At 42.0% G+C, this 16079-nt stretch overlaps 1 protein-coding gene across 6 annotated transcripts in view; it reads left to right on the top strand.

Moving 5' to 3' along the window:
- Positions 1-6559: 6559 nt before the first annotated feature.
- The window catches only part of PHF21A (PHD finger protein 21A), a 185197-nt gene continuing 175677 nt past the window's right edge, over positions 6560-16079 (top strand). For 3 of the 6 annotated variants that reach the window (XM_040259085.1, XM_040259083.1, XM_040259088.1), the window contains exon 1: positions 6560-7105. The gene's annotated coding sequence lies outside the window, so the exon portion shown is untranslated. Of the gene's footprint in view, positions 7106-8221; positions 9344-16079 lie in introns of those variants that run through there. The other 3 variants (XM_040259089.1, XM_040259084.1, XM_040259087.1) reach the window with 1 other exon arrangement.

Here is a 16079-nt window from a genome sequence, read left to right as displayed (position 1 = left end):
AATAGGCCCAGAGAGATAAAGTGATTAGCTAGACATTTGCAGAGCCCAGACCCAAGCTCAGGTTCTCACACTCTGAATCTGGGAATGCCTTCCACCAGATAATGTCCTTGCTCAAGGCCCACAATACAATTTATTTATGTTGATAATAGATAAACTAAAGGTGCACACAACAAGATGATAAAATTCATTCCACATCCCTAGTCTTGGAGGATCTCCCTGTGATACTTTTAGCAGCTCAGCAGCTCTAATGCAGACATTACAGCTCTTAATCGCAACCATTTTCGTTTTTAACCACAGATCCAGCCTAAGCCCCCTGATCCACCCCAGTTACTTTTTCGGAAAAGAATTGGGATCTGCTTCTGTGGAGGGCAGAGTCACACATATGCAAATACACACCTACATCTATCCATGGTGTTTAGTGGTTTTCAACCCCGACCACCTGCAATCCCTCATCCTCTACCTTCCCCCACAAACCTGGTGCAATTTTACCCCTCCTTCTGGCCCCATACACATGTAGGGGACTTTCGGCAATGTCTGGAGATTTTTGGTTGTCAAAACCGTGGCCAAGGTGCTACTGGTATTTAGTGGATAGAGACCAAGGACACTGCTAAATATCTGCCCCCCACCCCCACCCCAACACAAACTTATCTGGCTCCAAATGTCAATGGTGTGAGGTTGAAGAGCCCTAGTCTAGTCAATTCTACTAAACACATATACCTGAAGTTGCTTAGGATTAAACTGCTTATTTGGTGATCATGACAAGGTAGTGAAATTGAAAGTACTCTTGAGAAGGTTGACTGCTTATTCACCAATATTTATTTATTATACCAGTTATATCTGACCCATTTTCAATGATAATTTCAGCTTACCATAAAAGCATACACAAGAGAGTTACAGAGATTTTTAAAAGATCAGAAACCATTGAGACAGAGGGGAGAAAGAACATACATTCAGCTTCTGCTAGTCACTGGGGATTTTCTGTCATAATTCTTTAAAAATCACATTGATACATCTTCTCTACTTATTTAAGTATTTTGTTGGTACAAGCCAGGCAGTTACTTCCCTGCCTCAGTGAAGAGGTAGGACCTTCAGATTTCCAGTGTTAAAATCTTCTTTAGAGTGACCTTTTAAAAGACAATGGGGTTACTTTTCAACCTGGAGTAGAAAAAAGGACAGAGTTGGAGTAAAGGAGTTAGGGAGATTGGATGAGAAAGCTATTCAAGTAGCCCTTTGTGGGGCAGGTTCATTATGTTATTTGAAATACTGTCAAATTCCAGAATATCAGAGACAATCATATACAGTTATAGGTATAAAAACCTTAATATCTAGGGTATGGCATGTATTGTTACCATAAAACTGTAAAATAAGAAAATGTTGAAGACACTTCTTTATTCTTTAATATATAATGTTCCTCTATGACACTGTAATATATAATGCCTCTTTATATTTTTCATATATTTACAGTATCTCTGCATTAGACTGACCACCTTTATAGGGAGCTAGCTGTTTTATCATTTTGAATGACATTTTACATTCTCTATGGACTTCCCTGGTGGCTCAGACAGCAAGGCATCTGTCTACAATGTGGGAGACCTGGGTTCCATCCCTGGGTTGGGAAGATCCACTGGAGAAGGAAATGGCAATCCACTCCAGTACTGTTGCCTGGAAAACCCCTAGGACAGAGGAACCTGGTAGGCTGTAGTCCATGGGGTCACAAAGAGTCAGACACGACTGAGAGACTTCACTTTCACTTTACATTCTCTAAGAGAATCCCAATATTAATTAAATATTTTCTGTCCAATGAAAGTTATTTAGATTCCTACCTCCTAACCTACACATACATATATGATAAGTGTGAAAAATAGAAACCATAAAAATACGAGAAGAAAACTGTAGGTTTTTTTCTAATCATGGACTTTGAATGACCTCTTGAAGCAATGGGATGGAAGGCAGGAATACATAGGAAAACACTGACAGATTTGACTGCTTATATAAAAACTAAAGGGCTTCCCTGGTGGCTCACTGGTAAAGAACCTGCCTACCACTGCAGGAGACATGGGTTTGATCCCTGGTCCAGGAAGATCCCACATGCTGCAGAGCAACTAACCCCACATGGCAAAACTACTCAGACCGCGCCCTAGAGCCTATACTCCACAAGAGACGCCAGGCACCGCAACTACAGAGCAGCTGCCGACTCGACACCGATAGAGAGAAGCCCGTGCTGCAACGAAGACCCAGCACAGCCAAATAAATAAAAGTTAAAGACTATGCTCCAATATTTAATAACATCCAAAACTTGAGTTTTACCTCTTCTCAGCAGGGTTCTGATGACTAATAAATGAGAATGGAGGCTAGCTAGGTGATAGGAGAGCAACTCTAAGTCACTGTGCACCTGCCATTATTATTATTATTAGGTCATTCCTGTCTGAACTGTTTACCACAAAGGAACTTCTGGTGGTAAGCTTTCAATTTGCAGCTTATTTCTGGGATCGTCACTAACTTACACTAATTGCTCTATTTTTTTTCCTTTAGCACTTATGCCGGTTAGCCCTCTCAAAAATCCTGCTAAGTATTATATTTTACGAGAAACACCAGGGTTCAGAAGGCCTAAGTGTTTTTCTCAGGCCACGTAACTAGTGAGGGTCTACTGAATGCCTCGTGTCAGGGACACATGGAGCTTGAGAAAGACCCACAGAAATATAGCACAGCCTTGAGTCACCCCAAGATTCCCGGGATGCCATATGCCACATTAGCACTGACGAGGTATTGGAACTCCACGTGTTCACCTTATCTGGTTATATTAGCTCAGAAAATGAATCTGAAGGCACAGGAAAAGATGTCTTATGTGGCCTTGTGTGCCAGGCACTGTGCTGAGCACACTTCCTGAATTATTTCATTCAATTTTTTTCAGTAGTCCTAAAAAGTAGGTATTAGGAGCTGCATTTTACAAGATAGGAAAACTAAGGCTCTGAAAGATTGTTATTTGCCTAAGGTGCCTTAGTTGAGAAGCAGTGATGTGTCTTAGGTGTGAGAATCCAAGGCCATTGGTTCCACTCCTCTTCACCACCTTAGAGCGAGGAAGAGTATGTAATTGGAAACGTGGTTACATAATGAATCACAAGCTAAAGAATTCTTTTTCATAGGGTTTGATAAATGTTATCAGACAATTATTTAGCTAAAATACTTTAGTAAAATGTAAATATCAAACATGAGTTTACATTTTTTTCTTTTGAGTATAATTGCTGTACAACAATAGCAAAATGTGAATCAGCTATGTATATACATGTATCCCCTCCCTCTTAAGCATTCCTCCCACACCACACCTCCCGCAACCCAGCCTCTAGGTCATCAGAGAGCACCAAGCTGAGCTCCCTGTGTTATACAGCAGCTATTTTATGACACTCATTTTTGATTGCTATGGATTTAGTAAGAAATATTTGGTAAGTTTCCTGGTGGCTCAGACAGTAAACAATCAGCCTGCAACTCGGGAGACCCAGGTTCAATCCCTGGGCTGGGAAGATCCCCTGGAGAAGGGAGTGGAAACCCACTCTAATATTCTTGCCTGGAGAATTCCATGGACAGAGGAGCATGGTGGACAACAGTTTGATTGCTATTCAAACATGTTAGTAACCAAGCACTTATACAAGAAGTTCAGGGGCTTTAGTCTTCAAAAATTGGGTTGATAAAGGACAGCCCATGAGCCTAATCCTGTCCACCCACTGGTTTCCTGAGGTCCATGAGCTAAGAATGTTTTAACATTTTTTTTAAGGGTGAAAAAAATAGGAATATTTTCTGACACATGAAAAGTACATAAAATTGAAATGTCACGGCCCATAAATAAAGGCTTTATTACCTCACAGCCAGGCTCATTTGTTTACCTACTTTCTATGGCTACTTTGTGTTACAACTGCATGGAGTTGAGAAGTTGAGACAGAGACTATGTGGCCTGCAAAGTCTAAGATAGTTCCTATCTGGGATTCTACAGAAAAAAAATTTGCTGACCCCTGTTCTATAGCATTTACACATTCAGGCACGAAGTGAGTTTCTGAATTTTTTCTTTGAAATTTCGAAACATTCTAAATTTTTTTTTTTTTTTTTTCTGCCAGAAAGAACGCTAAAGCAGTCTTGCTCTGAAAAAATTTTGACAGCCTGGGCTGAGTTGAAATGACACCATTAGACTATGGTCCAGTGCCTACCTAGTGGGTCCTTCTTGAAAGAGCCCTGCCTTCACGCATCTTTAAGAGACATTAGAGTTATCTCTAGACAGTAAAGCTGCATCTTACTACCCAACCAGTCCTTCCTTTATTTATACTGACTGCATTATGGGTTTAGTTTCACAACATTATGAGCTTATCCAAGCTTTTTGAATCATTTATAGGGACTTTCATTTTCGATCTCAAACTCTTACACTCTGCTATGAAAATTTTTTTTAATGTAAAGCTCAGAGCACTAAATGGGCTACACATGTAAAATAAAGCCCATAATTTTATTTATCCTTTAGCGTTAAGAAATCAGAATTTTTAAAAATTGCTTTTTCTTGAGAAATGAAACAATTTTGCAGAAATAAAAAAAAAGCTTGCATGTCCAGGGATCTCAAAGCACCTCTGGTGGAAATACAAAACAGGATAAAGAACGTCTATTTATTTTTAAATACTGTTTACTTCTTGAGGGAAGTAGTATTTAATATAAAAGATGTGACTAGTAACAAATAGAGTCCAAGACTATTTCTGGTTCTGTCAATGACTCACTTTGACTTTGAGCAAATCGTCTCACCACTGTTGCTCTTTATCTGCAAAAACTGGACTTCATGCCTATGGGAGTTGCATGGCTAATCAATGCCTGAAAAATGCGTAGTGGCAGATGCTACAAAAGTGCTGAGCCTTAAAAACAAAACCACCCCCACCCCCCATTTGTATTCAGTTGAGGTTGGGGCTTATTGTTATTTAACATTCAAAGGCCAGCACTACGTTAAGTCCAGCGTGCTGAACAGAAGAGATAATAATCACCGCCCAGTAGAATTAAAAAAAAAAAATCTAAGATTTTTGGACTTTTATCTTTTCTTTTTCGTGGTTAGGTATTATTTTAGAATCTAGTAATATATCCATACAAAAACATTCAGCTCTAAGTTGAAAACTATCGATTTGAAAATCTAAATAAACCCCCTGGAAAAGAAAAAAAAAAAAAAGCCTTCCCCCGCCCCGCCAAGAAATCTCTCAAAACAAGAATTCTTCTGATGTTTTTTTTCCTCCCTGCAGTTCTCCATGTTACAGTCCTTGGAGGCAGAATAGGCATAAAATACTTTCACTAATAAAATATGACAAACCGCCGGATTATACGTGGCCGATTCCCAGTGATTGCCCTGCTACACAAAGCAGAAAAGTAAATGCCATCATCCCCCTTAGAACAAAAGAACTTAGGAATAAAAAACATGGAGAGGGGGGGAGAAAGCGGCAATAAATAAAGGTGAGCGAGGACCCCGGCCCCCGCCCCTCCCCGAAGCGAGTGTGGGACGGAGTGTGGCTAATAAAGTGGTTCAAGGGTAGTTATTTGGAAAGGGGGCGGGGTGGCGAGGGGAGGGAGCGGGCGAGCGAGCGAGCGGCGGCCGGGGATTGCATGTTGCATTCGACTTGAGGTGGCATCTTTCTCCTGTTGCCTGGACCACGCTCCCCCATTGCAGTGCTTCCCCCCTCGCTTCTCTCCGTCCCTGCCCTCCACGGCTTTCTCCCCCCCCCACCCCCTTCCAAACTGCTGTTGCACTGGAGGGAGTTGGGGCCGCTCCGAAGCCCCTTTTGCAGCTCCTGCCGACGGGAGGGGGGAGTTGGGTTCGGGCCGCCGAGTTGGTGGTGGTGCCGGGGGTTGCGGGGGGAGTGGCGGCCGCAGCGGGCTCCGGCCTCGCCTCGGCTGCAGCTCCTTGGGTGCCGAGCTGCAGCGCTGCACGGGCCCATCATTGCGGCGGCCCCGGAGTTTGGCCGCTCGGTGCTCAGCCCCATCACCGCCGCCGCCGCCGCTGCACTGGAGTTTGGCTGCCGCTGCCCTACTTCACTCTAGTTTAGTTTCACTCACTTTACATCCGGGTTTTTTCCCTAGGCAATGGGGGCCGCAGCACACCCCGTTCCTTAGGCAAAGTGAAATAAATTCGCCGCACCGACACGTCAAGTAGTCCGCCCGCCCGAGCGCCGCCGCGGGCCCCCCGCCGCCCCTCCCGCCGTTCCCCTCAACCCCCCCGGGGGAGGTGAGGGGCCCGTATTCCCCGGGAGCCGCTGGGAGGGAGGTGCGGCGGGGGGGGGCAGCCCGGGCCGGCCGCCGTACAACTCCGCCCGGCGGCCCCCGCCCCCCCGACCGTGCCCCTCTACCCCGGCGCCTCCTCTCCTCCCCCCGCCCGCCCTCGTCCCCGCTTTCCTCAGCCTCAGTCCCTCTCGCCCGGCTCTCGGGAGCGGCGGGGGCGCGCACGGCGGCGGCGGCGGCGGGCCGGCGGGGCCGCGCGGCGGGCTCCCGCGCGGGCGAGAGTGTGTCTGGGCCTGGGCGGAGGGATCCCCGGGCTGAGGCGGCGGAGGTGCTGCGGCCCGGGGCCGGGTGGTGAATGGGCTGGTGGTGCTCGCCGCCGCCGCCGCCGCTGCTGAGGAGGAGGAGGAGGAGGATGAAGAGTTGGGCTTGTTTGTCTCTCACAGTTTCTCTCCTGCTGCTCTGATTTCTGCCCTCCCGTTCCGGCCCGGGGCCTGTGTGTGTGTGTGTGTGTGTCTCTCCTGGACGAGGAGGAGGATCCAATTCCTCCCCCCCAACCCCCTCCTCCCCACCCCCCCTTGCCTGGGGAAGAGGAGGAAAGAAACAGCCCAGAGAGAGAGAGAGGGAGAGAGAGAGAGAGTGAGTGAGGGAGAGAGGGAGAGAGAGAGGAGGAGGAGGGAGAGGGGAACAACCTACCATCTTAACACACTAATATCTAAAAAGTGCGAGAGGCCCAGAGCAGCAGAGAAGCAGCAGCAGCCGCTCCAGCGCCTTCCCTCCCTCCCCATGAAGAAGAGTTCCCTCCTCCTCCTCCTCCTTGCTTCTCCTGCTCAGAGTTCCTGCCTCCAGCTGCCAGGGGGGACAGCCAGCCAGCAGCAGGAGGGTGCAGTATCCCAGCTTTTCCATTCTCTCTTCTCCTCACTCTCCTCTCTCTCTTTTTTTTTTCTGGAGTAGCTCTGTTTCCCCTCCCTCCCCCCTTCCCCCTCTCTCTTCTCTCTCTTCTCTTTTCTCTCTCTCTCTCTCTGTCTTGTCTCTGGTGTTTGTCTCTGGGAGGAAAAGGGGGCTGCTTGCTTGGAGTTTGTTGTGGCTGGGGGGGGGGAGGGGGAGGGGAGGGGTGTGTGGGAGGGAGGAGGGAAACGGGGGGTGTTCTCGCCAGGACCCCTCAGTCAACTTGAGATTTGAGCAATAACTTCCCCTTCGGGGCGCCCCCCTCCCCCTGCGTGCCCTTCCTATTCCATCCCCCCCACCCCCCAAAAAAAAGACAATGGAAAAACCTGGTCTCCCCCTTCCTCCCCTCTGCCCTCCACCCCTCCCCAGGATAAATTGGAAGTAAGTTTATGAGCAGCCTCGGGAGCCTGGGCGCTGAGTGCTGGGCCGGAGCGGGTGACAGAGGCGGCGCGCCGGGGGTGGCGGGGAGGGGGGTGTCACATTGTCCCGGAGGGCGGCCAGGGAGTGGGGGGGGCGGCCGGCGGGGGCGGGGGGCGCGGAGCCTCGTCCGCCCCCTTGGGCGCTCTCCCCTCGGCCCGGGGATGGGTCGCCGGGGCTCTTTCACTACCCCACCCCCCACCCCCTCGGGATGCTGTCGGGGGGAAGTTTTTATTATGGTTATTTATTTAATTTTTTTTTTTTTTGGAAAACCATCTTGTTTGATGACTGAGGGATCTGGTTTAAAAAAAAAAAAAGCTGCGGCTGCTGACGCTGCCGGGCCCGAGTGTGTGTGTGTGTGTGTGTGTGTGTGTGTGTTGGTGCATTTGTCTTGGGTGGCCGGAGCAGCGTTGGGGAAATTCCGCTTATTCTTCTTCTTCTGCAACTTGTTATTCCGGAGAGTCTGCCTGCACCCCTCACCCCGGGGCCGGCCCTCCCGCACTCGCCCCCGCCGCCCGCGGCCGCGGGGCGCCCCCGGTACCCCAAGCGGGCCGGGGCCGGCGAGAGAGGGGCCGCGGCCGCCCCTCCCCCGCCCGCGCCCCCGCCGGGGGGAGGGGCGCGCGGAGTGGGACTCTTTCCGTTTGGTCCAGCCCCGTCGTGCACGCAGTTCCCAACACTTCTCGTCATCCTCTCTTTGGTCTCTTTATTCTGCTGAGCGGTGCTGCTAGGATTTCTTTTTTTTTTTTTTTTTCTCCCCTGAACACGTTCGCGATGGTGGGGTAGCAGCAAGGTGGTCCTGGCAGGGGAGGGGTCGATGTCGAGATTGGGCACCGGGGGGAAGAATGTCTCTTTTCAACTTTGTCTGTGGCTTGCACCCCCGGAGAAGGCCACACGCCGGTTGTGGGGTGCAGATGTGCCGAGAGTGATTTCTAAGTAGTTGAGTTGTCGAGATGAGGGTACGACTGCTAATGGTAGGCAGGTTTTGTTTTCATTGGTGAATCTGGTGTCATCATATTCCGGTCATATGTTGAAATATTCTTTGTTTAGGTCTTGAAGTAGAGGATCTTACTCCGAACGTCCACATTGTGTTGTTTTTAAATGATGTCTCTGCAAGTATGGCTTTCTAGAATTTAAAATGTGAGTTAAGGTCCGGGCGAGTGCGGGCCTCAGCACTGGCCTTGACAGTGAACTTTGTGGCTCTGTTTTGGTTTTCAAAGATTTGCTCCATAGCTGGGGTGCGAGCTGTGGATTTTAGTATCAGGAATGTAGATGCTTGAGCTGGGGACGTTGGAGAAGGAAGAACATTTATATATTAATAATTGATAGCTGAATATTAGAATCAGATTAATTGGACTGATGAAAGTTTTTTTTTAAAGCAGTTATGCACTCTAGGAAGGAAGCCTTTTCATAGGCACACTTTAAAGGGGTTCTTTAGGGCGCAGAGCTTGAATATCTCCTTTTAGAGAGGATACTTACCAACATCTGTAGCTTCATTGAGGGCCTGCTAAAGGGACTGAAACGGGGGCTAAGACATCGAAGTGTACTTTTCAGCGTTTATGTTGTTTGTTTACATCTGATGTTTACTCACGTTTGGGCAGTAGAAATAAATAGGTCAGCTTTTCTTTTGCTTTCTGAAGACTAGCCCCCTCCCCCAGCCCCCTTTTTTTCTAAGTTTCACAATTTACTTGGTTTCACAGCATTGTAGGAAACTGTTACTACATTTTTACTGGAAATACTGTTATTCATTTTGATTTTGGTAAGTCCTTTTCTGTTCTTTTTTTCTCTTTATGTTTATATATGGGATCTACTTTGTGGGCTTAAAACTGGCTTATTAAGGTCCATTTAAAATGTTTGAAGAATGCATTTTAAAATCTCAGGACACATCTTTTGATGGCAAACAGGAAGTTTTTGTTTGCAGTTATGCTCATGTTTATGAAAAAATTCTGTACTTAAAACTTTTGTAGATGTATAACTATCCTTAAACGAAAAGTATAGTAGTAGTGCAGAAAATTCTTCAAACAAGTTTCTGGCTAACACATTAAAAATATTCCAGGTGCTTTTCTTTATGTCATACTTTGGCTTTTCTTAAGGTAATAGTATTTGCAATATGACTAAGGTTGCCTGGATGGTCTTAATAGTCTTTTCGCTTGAATGCTTCAGAAGGCTTTTTAACATAGTTTTAAGATAATTTTGCAAGCTTTATTTAAGCTTATTGCACTTAGAACTCCCAGGCGAGTCTTTATGGAACTGGAAAAGTAAAAAGCCCCCTGCCTCTGCCAGATTTTATTTTTAAGAGGTGTAAGTGTTGGGTGGCCCCTGTTTCTTTTAGCTTTGAAGGGTCCATCCTTTTTCCCATTCAGTCATCTGGAAAGAGCTGCCTCAGAAATACTCTTCTTCTGCTTACATGAAGAACTCTAAATGCTATCCAGCAGGAGGTGCTGCAGCAAGATAAACGAAACCTCTGAATTGTGAGGGTCTTGCTACTTATTACAGCTCTACTTAGCTTCAGCTAAGCAACAGGATTAACACCTTAAAGTTCCAGAAAGATCTTGAATAAGTCCATTAAAAAATTCCATTTGCTATTAGAAGCTGAAATTTGTGACTGCTTTTTCCCTGCTTACAATATTACACAGAGTAGATTGCTTATGGTGGACAGCTGAAGGATGCTGCCCTTAGGTACAGAGTACTGCTAGAACACGTTTTTAAAAATTACGTGCTGTGGATGGCTATAAACAAAAGTAGTTAATATGACTTGGGATTTTTGACTTTGAGGTCATCTTTATAATATTGAGTGAGATATAGAGTACTTGAACTATTATTGGAAAGGGAGATATTGTGTGGAAAAATTCTTAGACTTTCTGTGTTTTTTTTCTTCCCATCTGTGGATAGTAATCCTAATAGATAAATTCTTAGGCCCTCAGCTTTATAAATACATGCAGTTAATGTGTTTGAGTTGGCTTGCAAAGACTGAGATTCTTGAACTAGAAGTAAAGTTCTGTCTGTGGGTATAGGTCATTGCTGATATGGCTGTTAGTAACACTTAACAATAAGTGCATAAAGATGGAAGTATTTTCGTAGCATTTATAGCACATGGTCCTTTGAAACTCTTGTTAGTGTTAGGTGAATTGATTTATCACTGGAAATATTATGATACTGTGGTGGCTTGTAAAGCTTTATATCAAAGTTTTAAAAACTTAAGAATGTGTAGAAAATTTGATGAACTTGCTTTGAATTTTGTTTGTTTTTTGGAAATAATGGTGTACTTTTTTCTCAGTAAGATCAAATGATATAATACATGTGAAAGTTGTTTGTAAATTGTCAGAAGCCATGCAGATGTTAAGTTGTTGAGATAGGTGGCTAATTAATACATGGGCAGAAGCTCCTGGCTTTAAAATATTAACTATCTTCATATGATTTGGGAAATGAGTGCATTAAAAGTGCACCCAGAACACTTTATGAACTTTTTTTTAATACTGCTGTGGTTACCAAAAAGCTCTTTGTTAGAATATTGAAGCTTTGTTTAAAAATGCTGTCTAGGCAGTTTCCCCTAATTAAAAAAAAAAAGATCATTTTTTCCTTTTGTAGACCCTGGGAAATGTGTATCTCCTGTTAAAGTTTTTCTTCATTCTCCATTGATGTGATAGTAGTTGATTTTAGTGATTATTTTAAAGTTCCTGTATTTTTCTATAGACTTTTAGTAACACACAGAGTAACAGATGTCATGGTTAATATTTTGATTGTTTTGACTGATCCTGCTAACTTTCTGAAAAATTCTTGCTAACTAAACCATTCAAACTTGCTTCAGAGTGAAAAAGACATGTATCTGTATGTGTTAGTATTAGGTACCTGTGTGTATCATTTTTGTTTTTCTAATTGAGAAGGATGTGTGAGGAAATGACTACTCAAATCTAGAGGAGTGCACTGAAATATTTTTGGTGTCAAAACAACTTAGAAGTTTAAAACTCAGAACTTTGATTTCTGGCTTTCTTACTAGACTCTACTCAAATTTGAACTGAAATAAAGTAACATATAGATAATGGGGAGTTCCTATTTTGTGAGCATATCAAAAGGTATAGTATCCTAAATTTTAGAATTAACTAGTCTTTATGAAATAACCGCAACTAGAAATTAAATATAGAAACTTGCTTCAGTGAACGGTGAGAAAAACATTTAACTGTTTAGATAAAAATGAAACTTCTCAGGGTAATATTAATGTTTTCATCCTAGACAGTGAACATTAAAGTTGTTTTTTTTTTGAAGAAATACTGACATTAAGGTTTTAGTCATGTGTTTTTAAATTTTGGATCCTTAATATATTATTGCCGAAGTCTTTTGTATTTAATTACTGTTGAAAGGGAGAAGAGGAAGGGGTTATAGTTTTAGGTCTCTAACCTTTGACAGAAATCATTTATATCTATATTCAGAGCTGATTTCTTGAAACATGTTTGAATCTTCATATTAATTTGTGCTGGGAAATATTAATGATTTATGTTGACTTCTCAGAACTTATTGTACATGGGCTTTTTTTCGTAGGCCCTAAATATTCTTTAGGAGCATAGCAGTGTGTTTTGATCACTTTCTAACTTCACCAGGTGTGTATTTTTGCTGTTTTGAGGTGTTTTTTTTTTTAAAGTAATATGTTAATACTGCATGAAAATTATTGTTGATAATTATTTCTTCAATAGCATATGTTTCCTTCTTTGTATCGTGTGTGTACATGTGGCCATACTGTTTTGTGGGCTTTCATATCCTCTTATTTGTGTATTGAATTTTTGAACAGTTATCTTTGGTGAGAATGTTGAAATAGACCGTTCGTTAGGAATAACTTTTATATTGCTCGTCTATCAATTGAGTCTTAAACTGGGAAGGTGGTGAACTCTTCCCCTTAAGAGATAATGTGCGTTTCAGTCATTCTTTGAGTTTTTCTAAAGCAACTTTCTTACACTAGACACTTGTTAGGCAGTTTGAATGCCCCTCCATTTCTCTCCCTCCAACACACTGCAGACTGCACATCTCTGCCCCCTTTTTAAAGAAAAAATAGGGAGCAGGTCTCAGCTGGAGGAAACTATTCTTTCCTATATTTTGGAATCATCTATGGAAATGTTTTTCTGCTTTTTAAAGTAGACAAAAAAAGTGAACTGATAATTTGGAGATAGGAAAGGGATGGGGCCTAACAGGTTGATGATCTAGGTTATATTTTGACTTTGTTTGTGGGCCTAGGGGAGAAAAATAACTTAAACACAGAAGCCAAAAAGATGGGTTTTGTTTTATTGTTTTGGCTGCATTGAGAATACAAACTGTCAGTACTTGAGGAGAAGGAGCAGCAGAAAGGAATTGATTTTTTTCTGCTGCAGATCCAAGTATTGTTAACCATGTGGATCTCTAAAGCAGCATACTTACAAATCAAACAGGAGTTGATTCTCTGACTCAATTAACAGTCAGAACCCTAGACTGTTTTTTAAAAATTTTAAATAAGTACCAAAAACTTCGGAGTAATGACAATGATTTCCTGATAAAAGTGGGTGATAGTAACCATGGCAACTGCTGTCTCTGGCCTTATGGACAGTATGTTGTATTGATGGAGCTTCGGATCCTGTAGTAGCCTGTCACTTTCATGGTGAAAGGTAGTAGCCTGTGTTGCAGGTGCTTTTTAGCTGGATTGTGTTAAATTTGTGTGCCAGCTTATCTTTCCTTGTTAGGAATTTCTTGGACTGTATTCCACAACATGTTTGTGAAGGTGCTTTTGCCTGAAAATAACCCACCACCTGTGTTAGGCCTCCTAATGCAGATTGCACTTAGTTCTTTCCCTGCCTCCTCCTTCAGTGTTGCAGAAAATGAGAGTGTGTGTAGAAATTATATACATATATTACAGCGCAAAGTTATCCACTTGGGTTTGGACATGTCATTGATAGCTTATTAAAAAAAAACAAAACCTTCTATGTTTTTGGAAAAGGTCAGTGGTTGAGAGAAATGGATCTGTAATTGGTATTTTCCTAAGTGTTCTTTTCACAAACAGATGTGTATGTGAAATGAAGGGTGAGAAGTGGAGGGGGTAGATACTAAGGACTGGACAAAAGAGGGACTTAAGTAGTGTTGGTGTTGTGTGTGATGGTTTTATGTGTATACTATAAGAATATATTTCCCAGTGGGCCTAGTGGGCAGTATGAAAGTATGGAAAATGTTTTCTTGTGAGAATTTTCTTCAAGAAAAATTATTTATAAAATGTAACTTGAAAGACTGTTAAGAGAAAACCTGATAAAACAATTAAAACTTTTTTGGGGTATAGGGGATAGAAAGCTCTGAAACTGATAAAATTTAAGCAATTGTTTTAAAAGTTGTATTTTTAAATATCATTTAAAATTTGTGTCATATCTTTTTGCTTTTTAAGGATTTCTTTTATAAAGTTATTCTGTTTTTCTAAGGTGAAAATGTTGATCTAAATGTTAATTGATACTTTTTATCTGTATATAGTAAAGAATCTGTGCTAGGGCAGAGAACAAACAAATTATATGTAGATTTGACTAGGCCCTGATAATAAGATCTAGTCAGATTGTGCTAGGTAGTTCAGAGTTTCTTAAAACTTACTGTGATAGGGTGAAATGGTTTACTTACTACAAATCCCAAGATGCAGTGCAGTTTTTTGCCTAGCTCCAGAATAGAGCATTGCATGCTGGGACCTGTAGTTGATTTTAATAGCACAGGGAACCTTTCCCTCCTGTCTACTCCATTTTATACACAGCTTCCCAAAGCCTCTAAAAACTTTCTGCTAAGTAAAGTTTGATTGCTAATGTCATGATTATTATGCTGCTAGTATTCTAAAGTGAGTCTTCAGAAACACCCTAGTGTGATTTTACCTTAGATGCGTTAGCTGTTTTTTAAAATCAGTTGCTAAAAGATTTACATGTAGAATAGCATACATATGTATATATACTCAAAACTTGACTTAGCAGTTGTAACTTTTTTTGTTTGTTTGTGATGATACAGATTTTTTTTATAATTACAGCATTAATTGATTGCTAGTGTGGGCATTAGAATTAGAAGACTGTTATTGTAGGGCCTGATATATATGCAGTTCTTTCTTTGATTGAGGACAGCTAAGTTGGATGAAGGGTTATTTTTGTGCCAGAATTTAAGTAGAAATTTTTATTCTTCTGTAATGATTGTCAACGTCTTGGATCTCAGTATTCTTTAAATGGAAGACAAAGTCCTGAAAATAATTGTTATTTTAGTGTAAGTTTAATACTCAAAGCTAACGGCTGAAAGGTAGAGAAAAACATAAGGTTATAAAAACAAAGTGTAATTTGTTTATATTTTCATTTGTAAATTTAAAAATTCTGTCCTTTTGAGGGTTCTAATACTTTCCACTTTCTTAACTAGCGTCAGTGTTGTTGTAGGGATTAAATGTTAAAATCTGTGAAAGTGCTTAGCACAGTGCCTGGCACATAATAAAGTCTCAATAAATGTATATGGTTAGTAGTAGGTTTAGTAGTAGTGTTTATTGTTATTTTTTTAAATATCATGATTTACATTTTTCCTCTCTTTTTACATTATTATTTATTTGATCAGAAACTCAGGATGTTCTAAACAGGCCTTGAGGTTTTTGGTCTGTAGTAATGATGTGGCAGTTCCTTAGAATTTTTTGCCATGAAATGTCTTCACACCGCAGTTTCTCCCTAAGTGACATATGCCCGAAATCAAACAACCAGCTAGTAGCAGAATTTTCACTGGGATTCAGCTTTGCCTATTCAGAACTCTTTGCCACTGTGCCATGGCCTTTGGTTGATTTTAGAAAGTTCAAAAGATAATGAAAATTTCTTTGTTAATAATGTTTGCACTGTTAGAACATCCAAACTAGTTGATGAATGAAAATAAGATGCTGTAAACATTTCCTCGTGTCACAGTGTATGTAACCTTGGAAAAATTCTGTCGTGTTGAGAAGCATGAAACAGTCTATCACCACAGTTCACAGTGTTACAGGATTGATGTACTGGAGGCCAGTGAGCAGCCCCAAAAAGAAAATGTAGTTTCAGGTCTGTGGGATGTACTTAAAATGTTAGGTTCAAAGAAGTCATAAGTCTTTACGTTATTTTTCTCTTTCAGGACATGAACTTCTTTTTAGCTCTTGAAATTGTTCGAGGATAATTTTTTATCTACATGGCTTTTAGCTTTTTGAAAAGACAAAGGGACACCTGGGAATATTGAAAAATGTAGGCATAAGTTGTGGTGTATGTGCCTTAGTCTGAGTGTGTGTAGAATCAGGGAAGTGTCTTTGTTACCTCCTTGACCATTGTCTATTAGATAGAGTTCATCAAATGCTGTTGCTGAGGGCTGCTGTGTTTATTTAAGAAAGCTCTGCCTTTAGTAGTAATTATTCAAGTATTTATTTATACAACAACCCATTCCACTGTAATAATACTAATCTTTTTTTTTCTTCATAAAGGTGAACTGAAACTTGTTGATATTTGTAGCTTAGACATTAGATAGATTTTTTA

This window comes from Oryx dammah, unplaced genomic scaffold (genome assembly GCF_014754425.2).
Source record: "Oryx dammah isolate SB20612 unplaced genomic scaffold, SCBI_Odam_1.1 HiC_scaffold_17, whole genome shotgun sequence".
Lineage (NCBI taxonomy): Eukaryota > Metazoa > Chordata > Mammalia > Artiodactyla > Bovidae > Oryx > Oryx dammah.
Note: the sequence above shows the minus strand (reverse complement) of the source record. Positions and strands in the feature narration are given on the sequence as shown.